At 39.3% G+C, this 20,988-nt stretch overlaps 1 protein-coding gene across 1 annotated transcript in view; it reads left to right on the top strand.

The window, feature by feature from the left end:
• LOC145513846 (uncharacterized) overlaps positions 1 to 20,988 on the top strand; it is a 449,854-nt gene that overhangs the window by 295,431 nt on the left and 133,435 nt on the right. Inside the window, exon 7 of the mRNA XM_081510793.1 lies at positions 4,252 to 4,323. The gene's annotated coding sequence lies outside the window, so the exon portion shown is untranslated. The remainder of the gene's footprint in view (positions 1 to 4,251; positions 4,324 to 20,988) is intronic.

Genomic DNA, 20,988 nt, shown 5'->3' with positions numbered 1-20,988 from the left:
TCTTCCTCTCACTAGTTAATTGTGTAACTTGTATTTTTTCCTGTAGTTTTTAAAGCAAATTATCATAGACTGGGTGGTTTAAAACAAAAATGTATTCTCTCACAGTTCTGGAGGCTGAAAGTCTGAAATCACGGTGTCAGCCAAGCCATGAAGGTTCTAGGAAGAATCTGTTCCTTGCCTCCTCCAACTTCTGGTGGCTCCAGGCTTGTGACTGCATCACTCCAGTCTTCTCTTCTGTGGTCACATTGCCTCCCTCTCTTCTGTACATCTTCTCTGTGTGTCCATCCCAAAGTTCCCTCTACCTCTGTCTTAAAAGGGTACATGTGGTTGTCTCTAGGGCCCACCTAGATAATGCAGAATAAACTCCTCCTCTCAATATCCTAAACTTAATCACATCTTTTGCCATATAAGTTAATATTCACAGATTCTAGGGTTAGGGCATGGATGTATCATTTTAGGGGGCATATTTCAACCTATGAAAAAAAGAAGTGAAAGTGTTAGTTTCTCAGTCCTATCCAATTCTTCACGACCCCATGGACTGTAGCCCGCCAGGCTCCTCTGTCTATGGAATTCTCCAGGCAAGAACACTGGAGTGGGTTGCCATTTCCTTTTCCAAGGGATCCTCTTGACACAGGAATTGAACCCGGATCTCCTGCCTTGCAGGCAGATTCTTTATCATCTGAGCCACCAGGGAAGCCATTCAACTTAAACGGTGCTCTAACAAGCGATTTTATTTTGGAGGGTTATAATTCTTCATCAGTAAAATGAGGACTGTGAGGTTTCATTGTCATGACTATTAAATATATTTTGCGCATAAAACATGTTTTCCAGATTCACAGAAATAGTAAATAATAAAAAGTATTAATGTGGATGGACCATTCACTGCCATTCTAATAAAGTCAGCCCCTGTAGCATAGTGTCCCTAGAGGTGTCTTGTGTGCATGCCTGCTCAGTCAACTCAGTCGTGTCCGACTCTCTGCGACCCCATGGACCGCAGCCCACTAGACTCCTCTGTCCAGGAGATTCTCCAGGCAAGAATACTGGAGTGGATTACCATTAACAGGTGTCTTATTTGCTCTTATTAAGAAATGTATTCATAATATTATATGACTGGGTCTAGAAGATCCCCTGGAAGAGGGCATGGCAATCCATGCATTCCGCTTCAGGTGCTTTTGATGATACCTGTGTTCTCTACATCACATCAAATCACTGACTAGTACTAGTGCTCAGGTTCATGCCAAGGGCAAGCTTCCTGATACACCCCAGGTACACCTGCAGTGTATCCCACGGCCGTGTCTGATTTTCACTTCTCTGAGATTATTGGTTTGAGGAGCTGCTGGTGTGCTGCCATGGTAAGCTCTCAAGATGCCCAAGTTCTAGCATATCCTTTGCAGTCCTCCGTCTCCACAAACCACCGGCACCCTTGCCAGCATGGAAACTCACTTCTCTCTCTCCCAAATTTAATTTAAGTACCACGTTAATAGACAAGTGCCATATACATGGGTCCATGCACGGTCAGGTCAGGACATAAACCAAAGTGACAGTCCCATAGGTTGCACTACCCCACTGATAAATGAAGTCTTGTTGTGGACCAAGTATGTTTGTCTGAATTAATAGTCAACTTAAGTTTTTAAGTCTCCTGTGTAAATAGAAAAATAATTCCACAAGATATGTATGAATCCCAGTGATGAATAACACTGAGACTCAAACTAGAAATCCCCCCTCCTCTCCTTCTCCTACATTTCCTATTTGTCCTGCCCCACAACCTTCGCTGCTCACATATATACAAGAAATTCTGCTACACAGCATCTGGGATATAGTAGGTTCTCTAAACACAAGAATTTCTTCTGTCCTATACCCCCAGTGCTCTGCACATGTTACATAATCAATAAATATTTTTTGACTAGTGATATATGGATCTTTATTGTATAAAAAATGGAAATATCCCTCATAACACTATAATCACTTAAATTGTGCCTTTAACTTCAACCTCTACCACTCTTAATTGTCTGGTTATTAATAATAAGCCCCTAAACATAGACCTCTGTACATTCATATGTGTGTAAATAATTGTCCACATGCCATTTAAAGTTCTTATTTCTTAGACACTCACTTTGCAACATTTCTAGTGGTGCTAAGCTCTTTTATAGCCTATGAAAGAGAAAGGTCCCTAACTTTATGTTATAAATCCAGGGAGGAGTCTTGCCAATTTTACAGGAATATTTACTTAGTGGTTTTCTCCAGGAAGAGACATACTTTCCGGATATGTTTTTCTTTTGGCATATTTTGAAGATGCCAAAATGTTCATATTTGTAATTTTCATGGAGAAAATTCAAAGAAAAGAATTTTGATCCTTGTTTAAAAAAAGAAAGCCTGAAGACCTAGAAAATCGCTCGCATCTGGGAAATAGCCTTCTGCCCTCCTGATGCAAAATTGGGATCCTTTTAGAAGTGGTGTGCCAAATTTCCAAGCATTTATTGTAATTTATGTTTCATGGACCAGTAATCATCCCTTACCCCTGAAATTGTTGTGGATTGACATACTCCAGGTCTGCTGGGGCCAAGGGAATTAAAGTAATTATGGTGTAAACATACTGGTATTTATGCTAATGCTTGCTGGAAAATGCAACCTAGAGAAGGTGAGTTGACTCAAGGCCTTATATACCCAGTGTATTCTCATTAAATGTGTGAAGGCTGGAAATGCAAGAAGGCTGGCAAATTTGAAGGAAAGCAACTTGAAAATGTTAGCTAAACAGTAGATTTAGAAGCAAAGGAAGGGATGGAGGAATTAAAAGTGATATTTAATTAGGGATAAACTAATTTTGAGTCCATCTAGATATGTGAGAAATGAGAGTGGGATGGTTTATCTATCTTATCACATCCCTTTTACACAACATGACATTTTGCTTGGAATAAGGATTTTGTCCCTTTGCTTTCTCTAACAGGATGCTAAGGGAAATTTGGTGGCAAGTAGAAGAAGACAAATTTGAACCCCATCTGTGGGCCTTAGTTTTCTCTCTTGTGTATAGTGTGGGAAATGATAACATTGACTGGGCTGTTTTGAGATTCAGATTACACAGTTTATGTAACAGTGCTTGGTGAAGCATAGGCTTGTATACATGTTATTAAATAACAGGCTCGTGCCACTGTTTGTCACTTGCTGCATTATACCTGACTGCCTTCTAGTTGGAAATAGAATACAGACAAGGAAATCAGAAATTTCAACCTCCTTTCTAATTTAATAATATGTGATACTATATGCAGATACATATGTACACCTATACACGTACATGGGGCTTCCTTGGTAACTCAGCTGGTAAGAATCCGCCTGTTACACAGGAGACCCCAGTTCAATTCCTGGGTCAGGAAGATCCCCTGGAGAAGGGTTAGGCTACCCACTCCAGTATTCTTGGGCTTCTCTGGTGGCTGAGACAGTAAAGAATCTGCCTGCAGTGTGGGAGACCTGAGTTCTATTCCTGGGTTGGGAAGATCCGCTGAAGGAGGGCATGGCAGTCCACTCCAGTATTCTTGTCTAGAGAATCCCAATGGACAGAGGAGCCTGGTGGGCTATAGTCCGTGCAGTCACAAAGAATCGCACACAACAAAGCACAGTACGGTCACCTACTTATTACCGTCATTTTTCCTCTATTGGTACATCAAAAGTAATATTGTTTACTTAATTTTTTTTAAAAAATCGACTCACTCTTAAATTTAAAATCATTTTAAAAGGAAACACTTTATCTCTACCGTAAGTAGATAAATGAAAACTCCTATAGTTTGTGAGAAATATAAATGCAGTGGAAACAAACACGATTAATAAGAACTAGTTGAATCTTGTGATCTGCCAAGACCTATGTTATTTAATAGAGAGACTGGCAAAGTTAGAGACATACTTTAATCAAAATAAGGCTTTTTCCTTAAACTCACCAGAACAACTGAAAAGAAATTAACAGTGTCATATGTGCCCTCGTGTTACCTCACCCATGTCCCTGTTCTCCCTAAAACAGTCATATTTCCTATGGTAACCATGTTGCATCCCTTCTAAGGTCCAGTACAAGGCTCTCGGCTCACATATTGATTCTGTGTGGAGAAATATTTTTGGCTGAAGCCCTTGAATTGCTTAGATAAACTGGGATTATGAACTTAGTTACAATTTATTTTCTGTTTCTTGAGTTAACTTTAGGCAATACATTTTCACTGCATTTGTAGCTATTTCAATGTCTTTTTATTTATTTTCTTTAATTTCCTATAGAATGCAGAGCCCTGGATCTCTTGGCCACTAATTGAGAGCCTGGAATCCTGAAGAAGACCAAGACTCCTTACAGTAAGACATGGGTCTTTTGCAATTTTGTCTCTTCCACATGTGTATACTACTACTTGATTTGAGTTTGAGCTTGGAAGTTTCATTCTTCTTAGGGAAATATCTGTCATCTAGTCTGGATTTGTGCCTCAATATTAGCACTGGACTAGCATTAACTAAGTGTTCAGCTTGGATTAGCTCTTTAGATTGAATCCTTGATACAGTAGAGATCAAAATTCAAGTTTTATCGTGATTTTTTAAACCTGCATTGACAATTTAGTAAAAACACAAATGGAGGAGAATAAGGATAAATATTAGAGGAACTGCTTCAAAGCACAACATTTGAGTAATAATCTAGGTCTGTTTGCTGCATGCCATAAGCTAACCATGCTTTACAGGGGTGTTTCCAAATTTAAATCAACGTCAAGTGTATTGTTTTCGCAGCCAAATGTATATAGTGTAACAGCCATGTCTGGCAGGCAGTTGATGGAGCAGAGCAAGCTGTGTGGTATGCATAGAGGGAAATGGCTTCCCAGGTGGTGCTAGTGGTAAAGAATCCACCTGCCAATGCAGGAGATGAAAGAGACATGAGTTCGATCCCTGGGTTGGGAAGATCCCCTGGAGTAGGAAATGGCAACCCACTACAGTATTCTTGCCTGGAAAATCCCATGGACAGAGGAGCCTGGTGGGCTACGGTCCATAGGGTTACAAAAAATTGGACACAACTGAGCAACTAACACTTTCTGTAGAGGGAAATACTCATGATTATGATCAAGTGACACAAGAAGAAGCAGTCAAGTACCAAAGAAAGACAGTTGGCTGGGGCATGAGACCATTTTGTCTCCTGAATATCAGGGCAGTAAGCAGTTCTATTCAAACAGTGACAGTGTTATAAGGTGACTGAGTGAGCATCATGGTGACTGAACATCTGTACAGACACCGGGAGATACTGATAGACTGTTACAGTGATGGTGTTGAAATCACTGCTGACTCGGTGCAGTTTTAAGTCTTTTAGTACCATAAATGGGTCTCCATGATTCTAGTATTTTAAAGGTCCCACCTCCATGGGGGGAAAAAACAGATGGAACTCAGAATATTCAGGATTCTTCTCTCTCCTAAGAAACTTTTTTCTTATTTCTTGAATTAAGTGCTGATATACTCTTTGCTTAAACTACAGCCTATCCAGTCATTCTCTGATTATTTATAATCTTCATGTCCTATGCAATCTGTTATAATGACTGCTTCTCTGGTGGACAGGACCCTGTAATTTTTATGTCTACTTTGTCAGTAAGGCCCTGTACTAAAGGAAAAGTTAATTCTCAGAAAAAGGCTGCCTCACCATGAGATGGCAGTAGAGAGAAGCCTGGAAGACAGGCCCAGGTTACTTGGTTTGGGGGCCAGATTGGGGGGCTGGACTTGGTGGGGGGAGCTAGATTACCAAGGTAAGTGGCTTTTGATTTTGTCCTTTGTTTTCATCTGAGAGCGCCTCTCTGAAAAAGGTGCTCAGCATAGCTAATAAGGAAAATCCTGATAGTAACATCTGAAGTTGAGAAATCAGGAGAAGAGGAGATAGTTCCAGAAATATACCAACCTCAGATGATCAGAGTTATGCTGGACTGTCTGTCTCTATCTCTCTCTCACACACATGGATAAAGAGAAAGAGAGAGAAGAATAGAGAAGAGATGAGAAAAGTTCAGTTCAGTTCAGTCGCTCAGTCGTGTCCAACTCTTTGCCACCCCATGAACCGCAGCACACCAGGCTTCCCTGTCCATCACCAACTCCCTGAGTCCATCCAAACCCATGTCCATAGAGTCGGTGATGCCATCCAGCCATCTCATCTTCTGTCATCCCCTTCTTCTCCTGCCCTCAATCTTTCCCAGCATCAGGATCTTTTCCAATGAGTCAACCCTTCGCATCAGGTGGCCAAAGTATTGGAGTTTCAGCTTCAACATTAGTCCTTCCAATGAATATTCAGGACTGATTTCCTTTAGAATGGACTGGTTGATCTCCATGATGTCCAAGGGACTCTCAAGAGTCTTCTCCAACACCACAGTTCAAAAGCATCAATTCTTCAGTGCTCAGCTTTCTTCACCGTCCAACTCTCACATCCATACATGACCACTGGAAAAACCATAGCCTTGACTAGACAGACCTTTGTTGGCAAAGTAATGTCTCTGCTTTTAAATATGCTCTCTAGGTTGGTCATAACTTTTCTTCCAAGGAGTAAGCGTCTTTTAATTTTATGGCTGAAGTCACCATCTGCAGTGATCTTGGAGCCCAGAAAAATAAAGTCAGCCACTGTTTCCACTGTTTCCCCATCTATCTGCCATGAAGTGATGGGACCAGATGCCATGATCTTAGTTTTCTTAATGTTGAGCTTTAAGCCAACTTTTTCACTCTCCTCTTTCACTTTCATCAAGAGGCTCTTCAGTTCTTCTTCACTTTCTGCCATAAGGGTGGTGGTATCTGCATATCTGAGGTTATTGATATTTCTCCCAGAAATCTTGATTCCAGCTTGTGCTTCCTCCAGCCCAGTGTTTCTCATGATGTAATCTGCATATAAGTTAAATAAGCAGGGTGACAATATACAGCCTTGCCGTACTCCTTTTCCTATTTGGAACCAGTCTGTTGTTCCATGTCCAGTTCTAACTGTTGCTTCCTGATCTGCATACAGAGAAGAGGATAAATATGTCTTGTCATTGGAAAGCAGGGATAACTGAAATCAGGAAGAAGCCAGAAGACAATTATCATTGATGGAAAGCCACTTGCCAGCTCAACTCTGAGTCCATATGCCTTGGCATTGCCTCTTCCTTCCTTTAAGAGGCCAAAGTGCCACTAGACTAGACACTAGAGTGGGTTCTAATAGCCTGTGCATTTCGATATTGTACAGAGAAATCAGAAAATGTTAAATAGGGATGTCATTTTAAAAAATCACAGCCCAGGAAGTGTCATGTCTTATCCAGGGTCATTTAGTTAACTAGTGGCAATATTAGGTTTAGAAATTCATGTGTCCTAATTATCACTAGCCTATCCTTTCCAAGTCATAAGAGCTGGGGAAATTTGATATTTTCTCTCAAATATAAAACACATTAAGAGTCTGAAATTCAGTCATTCTTATTTTCCTAAATTAAAATTTTGATCTATGAGACAAAATTTGGGCCACAAGGGAGTATGGGGTATCATCAGTGATTGTCTAGTAAGTTAGCATGGTAATCGATTAATGTGCCATAGGATCCCTCAGAAATCTTATCCTTAGAAAATACCTCGGCAATCATATCTTGCTCTGCTAGCTATTATTTTTTCCTAAGCAGGAATCCTGAAATAGGAGGACAAGTGATGTATTGTTCTATGGTCCAACTTTTCTTATCTTCAAGGAAAATCTCTCATGAAAACCCAGTATGTAAAGCAGGTAAAGTAAATTTGGAAGAAATAATGAGAACGCTTGATTAGAGTCTTGCTACTGCTGCTGCTAAGTCGCTTCAGTCGTGTCTGACTCTGTGCGACCCCACAGACGGCAGCCCACCAGGCTCCACCGTCCCTGGGATTCTCCAGGCATGAACACTGGAGTGGGTTGCCATTTCCTTCTCCAACGCGTGAAAGGGAAAAGTGAAAGTGAAGTCGCTCAGTCGTGTCCGACTCTCAGCGACCCCATCGACCACAGCCCACCAGGCTCCTCCATCCATGGGATTTTCCAGGCAAGAGCACTGGAGTGGGGTGCCATTGTCTTCTCCATGATTAGAGTCTTACCTGCTTCCCAATCATGCAATCCTGCTCCGTCCAAAGTGGCTCTAGGACAATATTGGAGGAAGGTGAATCCTAGAAGAAAAGGAGCTTGCTGACTAAAGATTACCTGCAGTCAAATCTTGCCTGCATCTTTTGTAATCTATGTGACACTGATCTTGTTATTTGACTTCTCCCTGAGCTTCAGCTTCCTCATCTAAAAAATATGAGTAACACCAATATAAAGTTTTATTACAGATTAAATGAGATATGTATATGTATGTGTATATATATATATGTGTGTGTATATATATATGTGTTATATATATATATGTGTGTGTGTTATATATATATATATATATATATATATGTAACATATGGTAACACCTTCCCTTGTAGCTCAGTTGGGTAAAGAACCTGCCTGCAATGCAGGAGATCCAGATTTGATTCCTGGGTTGGGAAGATTCCCTGGAGAAGGAAGTGACAACCCACTCCAGTATTCTTGCCTGAAGAATCCCATGTTCAGAGGAGCCTGGCAGGTTGCAGTCCATGGGGTGACAAGAGTCAGACAGGACTTAGTGACTAAACCACCATATATATATATATATAGCATATATATATATATATATATATAGCATATATATATATATGTTTTGCATATATATATACAAAATAGTGCTGGATAAAAAGTGGATTTTAACTTGATGCTGAAAAATGTTGATTTCATGATTAAAAATGATTTCTGCAGTCCATGTTAGAAGGTCATTCATTTTTAAGATTATGTGTGCTTTTGCTTTGTCAAGAACTACTTGCCTGGTGACTAATAGTTATGCAGTCATAGACTACTAAGAGACCCATTTTTCTGGAGGAGAAGCTTCAGAGGACATTTTTGCCTTGTCTAGGACCTAGTGTTAGAAACTGTAAATAAATGGAGTTTGACAGTGCTCTGTCCCCTTAAGAATCATGGAAACTTCCTAGGAAAAATGGATGCAGACAGTACCTCTTCTCTTAGGCCAGTTTAAGAAACAGTATTTTGCTAATATTGTTGGTGGCCTTGAAAATGGGGGACATGGTTGGTAGAGGAGAGTAGCCAGTCAGTCTTCCATAGAAAGTTATGGTGGCCTCCCACTGGCCACACAGACTGGGCCGTTCTCATTGGCTGCTTCAAAAGTAGCTTTGGTGCCAATCCAAAACTGGCCCTGCTGGGGCAATGGGATGACCCAGAGGGATGGGATGGGGAGGGAGGTGGGAGGGGGGTCCAGGAAGGGGAACACATGTAAACCCATGGCTGATTCATGTCAATGTATGGCAAAAACTACTACAATATTGTAAAGTAATTAGCCCCCAACTAAAATAAATAAATTTATTAAAAAAAAAACCAAAAAACTGGCCCTGGAAAAGATTTATGATTTTTGGAGCCCAGTGGATCCCGGATAATACCCGGCCAAGTCAGAGAATCAGTACCACATGAGAGGGGTCTGTGACTGAGCCAGGCAAGTTTCTGGGCCAAGAGACACTAAGACTAACCTTGGAGGAGATTTGCACCACAGACTCAGTTAGTAGTCATGCTGGAGTCCATGGGCATATGGGAATGCAGTCTGCAGGAATGGGTGTCTCTAGCTGCTTTCTCACCTAGTCCCCAGGAAGTCTACATCTGAAATAGATATCTCATACCAATGTCTATGTATCTTCATGAAATATCAAATTTTTCATGTCTTAAGAGAATTGGGGTTAATGTGCAACCAGAAAGCTTCTCATAAAATAAAACTAATGAAATGTGGCTTTGAACAGATTTCAGAAATACATCTTCCAGCCTGCCTGGGGTCCCTTGGAAGGAAAAGGTTTCTCTGATAATCAGCAAACTATAGCAAACCATGACTACACTGCTAGAAACTTGCCATTGTCTTTCTTTTCCTTTGACCCAGAAATTCTTTCTTCCCCTTGGTCTCTTAAAACCTCTATTAGTGACCATTTTGTGACAGTGGCTTTGTAATCTCCCAATTCTGGCTCTTGAGTAGAAAAGAAGGGTTTATTGGCAAGCTCACAGGGGTCTGGAAAGGCCGTTCCTTTCCCAGCTGGCCAAGAGAGCCGGAAGCCTGAGAAGGCTGTGCACAGGGCTGTCTGGCAAGGGTAAAGGAAAGGGGGGGAGGAGGAGGCTGAATTCCTAGCTGGCTGCATATTGGAAGGTGGCCTCCTTTCTCTCTGGCATATAAGGGAGAATAGGAGGCCAAGAATCCTGGCTTAGTTCCTGTCAGCTTGTTGCCTTGTTTGTGGGCTTGTGGAGGGAACTGAGTCCGGAAGAAGCCTGAGGGCTGCCTGAGACAGGCTTACAGCTGAGACTAGAGGAAGGCAGACCCTCCCTGTCGCCACTGGGGTCAGAATCTCTTAGCCAGAAGCCTCTCTCCTTTCAGTTCAGAGAAGTGGATTGAGGAGTAAATGGCCTAATGAGTTGTGGAATGTTTGCTCAATACATTGGGGATCTTTTCTATTTTCCCATGAAATTACCATAAACATAAACTAAAAACACTTATTTTTGTGCATCCATAACCTAATTGTTGGAGAAGGAAATGGCAACCCACTCCAATATTCTTGCCTTGAAAATCCCTTGGACAGAAGAGCCTGGTGGGCTACAGTCCATGAGGTCCTGAAAGAGTCAGACATTAGTAAATAGCAACAACCTAATAGTATGTATCAAAGGGTACATGGCATTAAGTCTTCAGCTTATGAGTATATATATATATTTTTTTTTTTTTTGCAGCAACTGTTACATGGATCCCAAGAGTCATCTTAAAATATGATTCTTCTCAAAGGGATTTGTGTGACCTCAATGAAATGCTCATGTATGCAACATTACAATAGTAGTTATTAGCTTTATTAAAACCATTCAGTATCTATGCAATGTGCTACATGCAAGAAGGCACTAAGTCTTAATCATGTTTGTTTTCCTAGTGCTTAATAGAGTACTTGCAGCATTATAGAAATGTAACTGAGACATATTTAGTGTATACAATTTGATAATTTGGGACATATGCATGCACCTGCAATACTATCACCACAACCAAAGTAATAAAAATATCTGTTACTTCCAAAAGTTTTCTTGAGTTGTTTTGTTTTTTTTACTGTTTCCGTTTTCGTTTTGGTGTAAGAACACTTAAAATAAAATCTGCTGTCTTAAATTTTTAATTGTGCAATACTATATTATTAGCAATAGGGACTATGTTGTACAGCACCTCTCTAGAACTTATTCATCTTGTGTAACTGTAAATTTATACCCATTGAAAAACAATTCCCTATTTCCTCCCCCATCCCCTGGAAACCACCATCCTGTTTTCTTCTATAAATTTGACTATGATAAATGCCTCATGTAATGTGGAATCATGCAGCATCTGTCATTCTGTTAATGGCTTATTCCACTTAGCGTAATCTCTTGCAGGTCCATTCACATTGTTGCAAGTGGTGGATGGACCACTTTTTAAGGGTCTTTTTAAAGGGCCGAATACTATTCCACTTATGAATATACCACATTTTCTATTTAAGGGCTGAATAATATTTCTTTTTAAAGGGCTGAATAATATTCCACTTATGAATATACCACATTTTCTATATCCATTCATCTGTTGATGAACATTTAGGTTGTTCCTGTATCTTGGTTATTGTAAATAATGCTGAAATGAGCATGGGAGTGAAATTATCTTTTTAAGGCCTTGATTTCTATTCTTTTGGTTGTATACCTAGATATGGGATTGCTGGGTCATATGATTAACAGGTGTGAAGTGATATTTCCTTGTGTTCTTGGTGTGCATTTCCCTGATGATTAATAATCTTGAGCCCCTTTCCATATACCAGTTGGCCATTCATATGTCTTCTTTGGAGAAATATCCATGGAAATCCTTTCCCCATTTTCTAATTGGGCAGTTTTGTTTGTTTGTTTTAATTTTTTGTTTGCTGTTGAGTTGTTCCAAGTTGTTGGAAATTAATTCTTTGTCAGATATATGGGTTGCAATTATTTTTTCCCATTCCAAAAAGTTGCGTTTTCATTCTGTTGATCATAACCTTTGCTGTGTAAAAGCTTTTCAGTTTGACGTAGTTTATGTTTGTCTGCTTTTGTTGCCTATGCTTTTGGTCTTGTACAAAAAATCATTGCCAAGACCAATGTCTGGAAGCTTTTTTCCTATGTTTGTTCTAAAATTTTATAGTTTAATGTCATACTTTTAAGTCTTTAATCCATTTTGAGTTTAAGTATGATATAAGGGTCCAATTTCTTTGTTTTGTATGCAGGTATACAGTTTTTCCAACACAGTTTATTGATTATTCTTTTCCCATTGTGTTTTCTTGTTACCCTTGTTGAAAATCAGTTGATCATGTATTTACAGCTTTATTTCTGGATTCTATTCTATTTCATTGATCTTTATATCTGTCTTTATACCAGTATCATACTGTTTTAATTACTATGACTTTGTAATATATTTTGAAATCAGGACACAGCTTTATTCCTTTCTATGAAAATTGCTTGGGCTATTCTGGATCTTTTGTGGTTCTATATTAATTTTAGGATTGTTTTTCATATTAACATAAACATATCATTGAGATTTTGATGGGAATAGTATTTAATCTATAGATTGCTTTGGGGAGTATATCCATTTTAACAATACTTTGATAGAGTATTGAAGGACAGACAGTAATGCTAACATTCCCTTTGTTCTCCTATATTACTTGATTCTTCTGCAATTAGGCAGGGTGCTGTGACCAGTTCTGGACTCTGTGTGAGTGGAAGTGATAAGTATGTCACTTCTGGACTGAAGAAATGAAAGCCCATATGCAGTTTTTCATGATTTTACTGTATGATTTAATGGCATCTTTTCCGGCCAAAAGCAGGCATGTGTTCTGGATAACATTACTACAGGATGATGGAGTCACCGTCAACTTGGATCCCTCAGTGACTATGTGGAGTAGAGTCTTTGCTGACCCCATACTGGATATTAAGTATAAGCAGAAAATAAACTTTTGTCATATTAAATCAGTGAGATTTGGGGGTCAGTTTGTGACTTGCATAATGAAGCTTGTCCTGACTAATATGAGTGCCAAGCCAGTAGTGAGCACTTCCCTCAAGTTGCTCACAATGATACTGCTAAACATCAGGGCTCTACTGTGAGTTTGTACAGAGTATGGTTAGAACGAAGAGAATTGTTAGGGGGACACCTGTACCACAGAGGAGATGACATGTACCCTAGATCTTAAAGGAGACATGGGTATGTTTCAAGCAGAAGAGGTAGGGAGGGCATTTTAAGGAAAGGCAGATAGAAAAATGATCTGCATTTGAGATGTTGACACTTCATTCGTTCATTCATTTATCTCTCCTCTCAAGACTGGTGATTAAACAGATTTCACAGAAGGATTGATAGAGAAATAAACTGTAATAGTTATTAAAACCAGGTTGGGGGATGCATTGTTTATCTTGTTCTATTTATGGAGAATTCCAAATGACTTTTATAACCTTAAAATATAGGCTTTTATTTAATGAAAGAAAATGGACTTAATTATTGTACTCATATTATGTATGTGAAGAATCTGAGAATTTGATATACCTTCTTTTCAAGTTCAATTCAATGTAAATCAATGGTGGAGCTTAGAAACAGTTTGAGTTAGGTACTGTTTCTTCCACCTATCTATTATTCTATCATTTCTTCCAAAACTAAACAAACAAAACAAAACAAAAATCCCCCAAACCTGAAGTCATTTTAGAAACAAATACTGGGATTACGGATGGAGGAAGCATAACATGCCCAGCAAACCGTCTGACCCAATTCAGTCAGTTGCTTAATTTTTTGCCCATGGACTCACCCCATTTATCCTATCCTAAGACAACTCCTGCTGCATTTCTAAGATTTTTCTTAATTCTAGCCAACTTATTTTTTTAGTACACCCTCATTTCCCTGCTTCACCAGGAGGCCTTGGGCAGATGATATCTCTAAGTACAAATCTATTTTTCATTCCAAAAGATCTTGGCACTGGGAGATGAAGGAGACAGTAATACTAAGCAGTCTTGTAGAAAGGTCATATTGTATGATTAAAGGTTCATGGTGTGGGAACAATGTAGAGGAATCAGAAAACTGATTTTTCATAATGTGGACTGTATTTTCTCTAGAATGTAAATTCATTTAACCAAAATTTGTCCACTAGATTCACAAACTAGATAAGTCCCAAATTTCGGAAAATGTGTCATTTTTTCGAACTAATTACAATATTTGGGTTTTTATTTCTCCAAAAAGGTGCATGTTTTCAAATACCACATGAAATTCTACAGGAAGCAGCATATAAATTATATTGTCAGTCCGGTCCTAATAACCTGGGTATAGTATCCAATAAGGAACACCCAGGTACTAATGACACCACCTTCTTAAGTTCACCTGGATAGATAACACATTTAAATTGTTTTTCCATAGCTACAGAGAGCCCACGGGCTCAGCCCTGGCCATCTTTCTCTCCATTGCCATTAGTTTACAACAGGGAAAGATCACAAATGTCCTGGCATAACCCATTTTCACCACAAGAAAAACACTCAGATCACAAATTCCAGTAATTATGGATAAACATCATCATTTGATATTTGGAGAGAGCATATTGTTATCATTATAAAAAAAAACCCTAGTCTATTTAATGCTTTAATAAGCAAGAGAATTATGCTGGAAGTATCTAAACAGCCACAGAATTCAATATTTTTACTAATTTGTGTGTGTGTGTGTGTGTGTGTGTGAACGATGTAGTAAGGAGCATCTATGCAAGCATGCATGCTAAGTCGCTCCAGTTGTGTCTGACTCTATGCGACCCTATGGACAGCAGCCCACCAGGCTCCTCTGTCCATAGCATTCTCTAGGCAAGAATACTGGAGTGGGTTGCCATTTCTTTCTCCAAGGAGCATCTAACTAACCATTATCTATACATTTCATTTTTCTCAATCTTGCAGTTGGCTTTACTGGTAAAGCTGACCACAAGACAAAACTAGAGAAACTATTTTTATACTAGATATTGTGATATAATCTAGTAAACTGTGGCAGAGAGAATATTGTCTTAGTCTCCTCATAGTTCAGCTCTTTCCATGTAAATGCCCAATCAGATGCTCATAAAACTGAAATTATGACCTTCATTTTCTGTGGCTTGAAGTTAGAGCAAAAGTGTTCCATCAATAAAATCTTCAGTGCTTTTTCGATCCTCATAATATCACCCAGCAATTCTCTCCTTGAGTTGAGATAATAGCAGCAATTAGGCAGCTTTTATTTCTCAACCCCTTTTAACTTTTGCTGTCTTATAAATGAGCACACTGCATATATATGTAACCACTATAGAAAGAATGCCAGCCAGTGTCAGAGGCAGGGAAAAACAGTTAGCCCATTCATGAATTATCCTTTATTTTTTACTTTAGCCCCAAAGGTTAAATGTGAATGTGTGAGATGCCTCACTTTCTATTTTGACCACATGTGAAAGCTTTGATGGAGTTCTGCAGAGAGTAAGAAAAGTAAGGTTTGTGAAAATCAAACACACTTGCGTTTATTAATGGTCACTAATGGCATGTAATTAAAGTAATTACAGGAAGGCAAACAGACAATTAACTTGTTGGAAGTATAAAGAAGGGCAATAACAGAGTTTAAAGTTCTTGTCTGTCTGGTTCAACTTTAAGTCCCACAAATTTCATAAAGAAAGAGTAATGCTGACCAGGAGGATTGGGCTAATATTAGACCTCTGTGAAGCCACCATGGGGCCTGTAAGGGAAAAGTCAAGGGACAAGGCCAATATGCCGGGGGTAATGTGGAATGGAAGGAAGGGAACTTGAACCAAAACAGGCTTTGAGAATGAGGATGGCTTTATCAGAGCTTTGGCAAAGATTAACTACCACAGATGACAAACAAAGAATTTCAAGCTTCCTGCTTCATCAATCTATGTGCTTCAGAGTTTGAACCACATTCTTCAGCCCCGATTGGTCTTGGTCAAAGTCATTAAATGTGTATGTTAACTTTATATTGCCAATTGTCTTTGGGGGACAACCTTTTCATTTTAGGGATCTTCCTTGTGTTCTGCCACGCTCAGTATAGTGTTGAGTGTCGTTTGTTGAGGAGGAGTCTCCTGAATTGCCCATCCATCATCCCCATTCCCAGCCATTTTCTGTATGCCAGGTTCAGGGGGCAGGGGCAGGAATGATGCTAAGAGTTAAGAACCTTATCTCAGCTATTGAGATTTACCTCTTATGAGCCCTAAATGCAGCTACTTAACACATAAGAACTCCACTAACATCGCTAATAAATGTGTATGTATCAATTATCTTTTATGCACTACACACTTTATTCTTATCAGAACAACTCTGTGAGGTTCTCTTACAAGAGGTGAGGGGAATCTGATTTCTGTTATGTGTGTGTAAAATAAGTTGAAATTTTAGAGTATCAACTTGGAAACCAACCTTTAGTGAATTGGGAGTTCTTTTATTATTAACTGAATAATTGCTATACAGTAGCTATAGGGGCCATTTACAGTCAGAGGAGTACAGTGATAAGAAGAGAGCCCCTGCCTCCTTAAATTAAGGAGAGACAAATGCCACCCATCTAGAGATAAATGCCAGCAGATTGCAATTCTGTTAAATCATACACTGCAACATTTCTTAAATTTATTTTCTTATCATTGTTACTGCACTGCCTGTCTTCTTTGTTATTTCTCACCTAGAGGAAAGCACTGCCTTCAAAAAGTGAAAAAAGTGAAAGTCACTCAGTTGTGTCTGCCTCTTTGCAACCCCATGAACTGCAGCCTGCCAGGCTTCATTGTTCATAGAATTCTTCAGGTAAGAATACTGGAATGGATAGCCATTTCCTTCTCCAGGGGATCTTTGCAACCCAGGGATTGAACCTGAATCTCCTGCGTTGGAGGCAGATTCTTTACCGTCTGAGCCACCAGGGAAGCCCTTCAAAGCATGCTCCTTACTTCCATTTCCCTTTCTCCAATTTATCTGATATTCTTCTCCTGTGTAATGGGTTTCTCCTATCTAATGGGTAACTCTGATCACGTTACTGTCTCACTCAAACACCTTCAATGGCTCTCCAAGGTCTATATGACACAATTCAATCACCTCATTCTGACAGTCACAATTACCCACAAGCTGGGCACAATTTCCTTTTGTAAGTGATCCTCTATTACTTTCCTTCAGACATCTTAAATTTCCAATTTAAATAGCACTCTCCATGTGTTCTATACCTTCCTTGAGCTTTCTCACCTCCATTCTCTGGTTTATGCTACCTCAGGTGTTTTTTCTGCCCCCCAATTCTGTCTTTATTTCAAGACTTACCTCATTGTCACACTAATGACACACCCTCACCTAACTTATCTCCCCACCCTCTGTTTCTGCCTCTCAAGTTTCTTATTGAGAGGCATTTTGTAGCATTTTAGTTTATATGTATTTATTTCTAGATACAACCATCTCTATAATAACACTAACATTCTTGTGAAGGGCAAAGTAGACCATTGCCCTACTTCTCATTGTGTCTTCATCATGAAAACCTAATAACCTAAATAAACACAAGTCCCCCAACCCTACTACCTTCCTTCACCTACTGAATTCCTGCTTAATTAGGAATACTCAGTTGGAATACCTCTTGCAGAAAGTCCTTCTTAAGCCTTCAAGGCTTTGTGAAGTGTTCTTTTTTGTGTTTTTTGTCTTTTATTCATATTTTCGTCTTGAATCTAGATCATTATAATGAAATTATCTAATTAGAGGCCTATCATCACTAGTAGACTCAAAATCCCCCCAAGGAATTATCTAGTATTGAATTTCCTGAGCCTTGAACATCATTGCTACCATATTGTAGATGCTCAGTACTTTTCTAATAATGCTTTCAGGGCTCAGATCCATGAAGCTTTCTTCATAAAGCTGGAGACAATAGATGAGGGCAGTTTAGATAAATGTAGAGAGCCCTTTTTGAGGTGAATAGCCACAAAACTTCCAGCTTTCAGGTTGTAAAATTGTGTTCAGTTTGGGCTTTGTCATCTTGAACTCCACAGCCACCCTCATTTACAGCTACAAAGTAACTTGGTACTCAAGGGCATGAAGAGGATAAGTACCTCTGACAGATTTGAAAAGAGTTTGGATGGATTTTAGAAAGAAGCAAATGTTTTAAACTCTTAAGATATTTTAGACACCTGAGCTCCAACTATTTGTACTGGGACATTTCCCATGGTTTTTTTTTCTCACCCTGGCTATGACTGTTTTCAAGAATCTGAGACTGATAGAAACAAGTCTCTTTTAACTCACAAACACTGTAGTTTCCAGACACCTGGCCCTGAAGTTGGGCCACTGCCAACCCCAGTCACTTCCAACTTGCAAATCCATTGAGCTCCATTACGATGTCTGCAGAGCTCTGAAGAAGGAAAGTGGTGTGGCTTAGTCTGTAATTACCGTGGCCTATTTCCCTCTCTGGGTTTCCCTAGTGGCTCAGAAGGTAAGGAATCTGCCTCAAACGTCGGAGACCCAGGTTCAATACCTGGGTTGGGAAGATCCCCTGGAGAAAGAAATGGCTGCCCCCTCCAGTATTCTTGACTGGAGCAGAGGCGCCTGATGGGCTGCAGTCCACGGGGTTGCACGGAGTTGGACATGACTGAGTGATTTCCACTTTGCATTTCCCTCTCTATGCTAAATCCTGACCCTGGTGCTAGGAAGGAAGACAGGCATGTGCTGTGTATGGTTTAACCCTGAAGGTATGTGTTTATGTGCAAAACCATGTCAAAAAAAGTAAAGCTGAATGTAGAAGTCCTGAGGAGGGTAGAGATGTGACCTGTCAGACAGGGTTAATTATAGAAAACTTCCTAGAAGAAGTCTTTTTTTTTTTTTTTCTGAGAAATGAGGGAAGTATTTGGTAAGGAAAGGGAAAATAACCATTACAGGCGCAGAACTGTGGTGTGTCAAGCAGGACGTGCAGGGAAACAGGCAGACCCTTTGGCTGGAGCAAGCGTTCTGGACGGGTAAGTCGTAAATGATTAAATCTCTGAGGATGGAAGGTTCACTACAAGTCTAGAATTTAGGTTAAACATAAGACTTGACATGATGATGATAAGGAGTCATTATAAATTATTGAGTGAGGGGAAAGAAACATGGTAAAAAAATTTTTGTAAAAGATTGTTTTAAAACTTATTTTAGTAAAGATATTAAAGAGAAAAGATTGAACACTTGGGCTGTGTGAAGGAGTTTGCTACATTAAGTGTGTGAGTTAATGAGAGCTTAGACCAGGGATGACATGTCATCCTTACCTGTTCCGTGACAGGTATCCATATTCCAAAACAGAACACTTTCAGAATGGCATCAAAATCCTTCTCAACATGACTCTCTGGGAAGCTTCTACCAAGCAGCTTAAGTTGGCAAGCTAGGTGATGCCTAAGTGCTATTGCTGTTTTAGACTGTGGTATATAATATGTGGAAGTGATAGAACAGGGGCCATCATATAAGAATGCTAACAGGAATATGCAGATATGATAATAGGATAGCATGAACATAGAGGATGAGGAAAAGGAGATGGATTAAAAATAAAGAAATCTAAGCACTACAAGGGTTTCCCAGGTGGCTCAGTGGTAAACAATTTGCCTGCGAGTGGAGGAGATGCAGGTTCTATCCCTGGGTCGGGAAGATCCCTGGAGATGGAAATGGCAACCCACTTCAGTATTCTTGCCTGGAAAATCCCATGGACAGAGGAGCTTTGCGGGCTACAGTTCATGGTGTCATAAAAGAGTCAGACACAACTTAGCAACTAAACAACAACAACAAGGGACTACAAAGAGTTGTTCTAAGATTTTAGCTGAGAAACATGGGAGGAGTTCTTGTTTTTTATAAGAAAAGGAATTATTTATTAATCCATTAGGTTTAGGTACAGATGAATGTAATTCACTAGATGGAAATGCGTACAAAGAGGATGATATATAACATTGAGGTTGATAACATCATTCATTCAACACTTTTAATAAATATATTTTGAGCAACTACTTTGTATCAGGTACATTTTGGGGTATTGGGATGCATCAGTGAATAAGCCTGGGGCACAGAGGGGGGACAGACAAACCATAATAGACACAGCAAATAATCATGTAGTTTATTGGAAGATGATAAATATAGTAAAAGAAAGAAAAATGTATAGCAAAATAAGAATGATCAGAAATTCAGAGGATGTGGAGGGAATGAGGAGTCATTCATTTAGCCTCACCTCATAAAGTCCTACTATCAGGATAGGTGTTAGGTCAGCTCCATATGATTTAAAATATTAACAATTAAGTTTTACTCTGATTTTAGAGACTCACTGACCATAGACCCTTCAGAATACAGAAATGTGTGCTAGGTCTTTTTAAGAGATCAGAGATTCAATATCTTGACTCTTATACCAATCTTGTTGCCTTCCATAAAAGGAAAGAAAAGTCCAGGTAAACTCCAGTGATTGAATATAGTAGGACATTTAGCCTATTGAATTTTCGTTTTGCTTTCATGAATAAATTTATGTTCCAAAGTCTGGTAAGAGCAGATTGCCTGATTTTGTCCACCCAGAGTCTTCACTGTAATAGTCAAATACAGTCTATTCAAATTTCTGTCAATTATAATACCTGCAGGAGATTTTTAAACTCAGGAATTTTTGAGGACCATGGCAAGATTTATTGAGGGGTTAAATCTACTCTTTGGAATGGGAACTAAATGGATTTTACTATTCAGTAACCATGAGAATGTCTTTACCATAGAATGATCATCAATAACAGTGGTGTTGAGATTTCCATCTTCATGCTCTTCTAGGTAAATATTTGTTAAAATCTCTCGACTCTCATGAAAGAGTAATGATATCTGTGCTAGTTTACTTTGAACTCTTTTCTTCTTTTGTTGTTCCCGTTTTTTGGAGCCTCTTTGGTTTGCTATGTATATATTTGCTTTGCTATAATACAAATGCCCTGCCTTATTTCCTTGTA

Source organism: Giraffa tippelskirchi, chromosome 7 (genome assembly GCF_054371585.1).
Source record: "Giraffa tippelskirchi isolate mGirTip1 chromosome 7, T2T-mGirTip1v1.2.pri, whole genome shotgun sequence".
Classification (NCBI taxonomy): Eukaryota; Metazoa; Chordata; class Mammalia; order Artiodactyla; family Giraffidae; genus Giraffa; species Giraffa tippelskirchi.
Note: the sequence above shows the minus strand (reverse complement) of the source record. Positions and strands in the feature narration are given on the sequence as shown.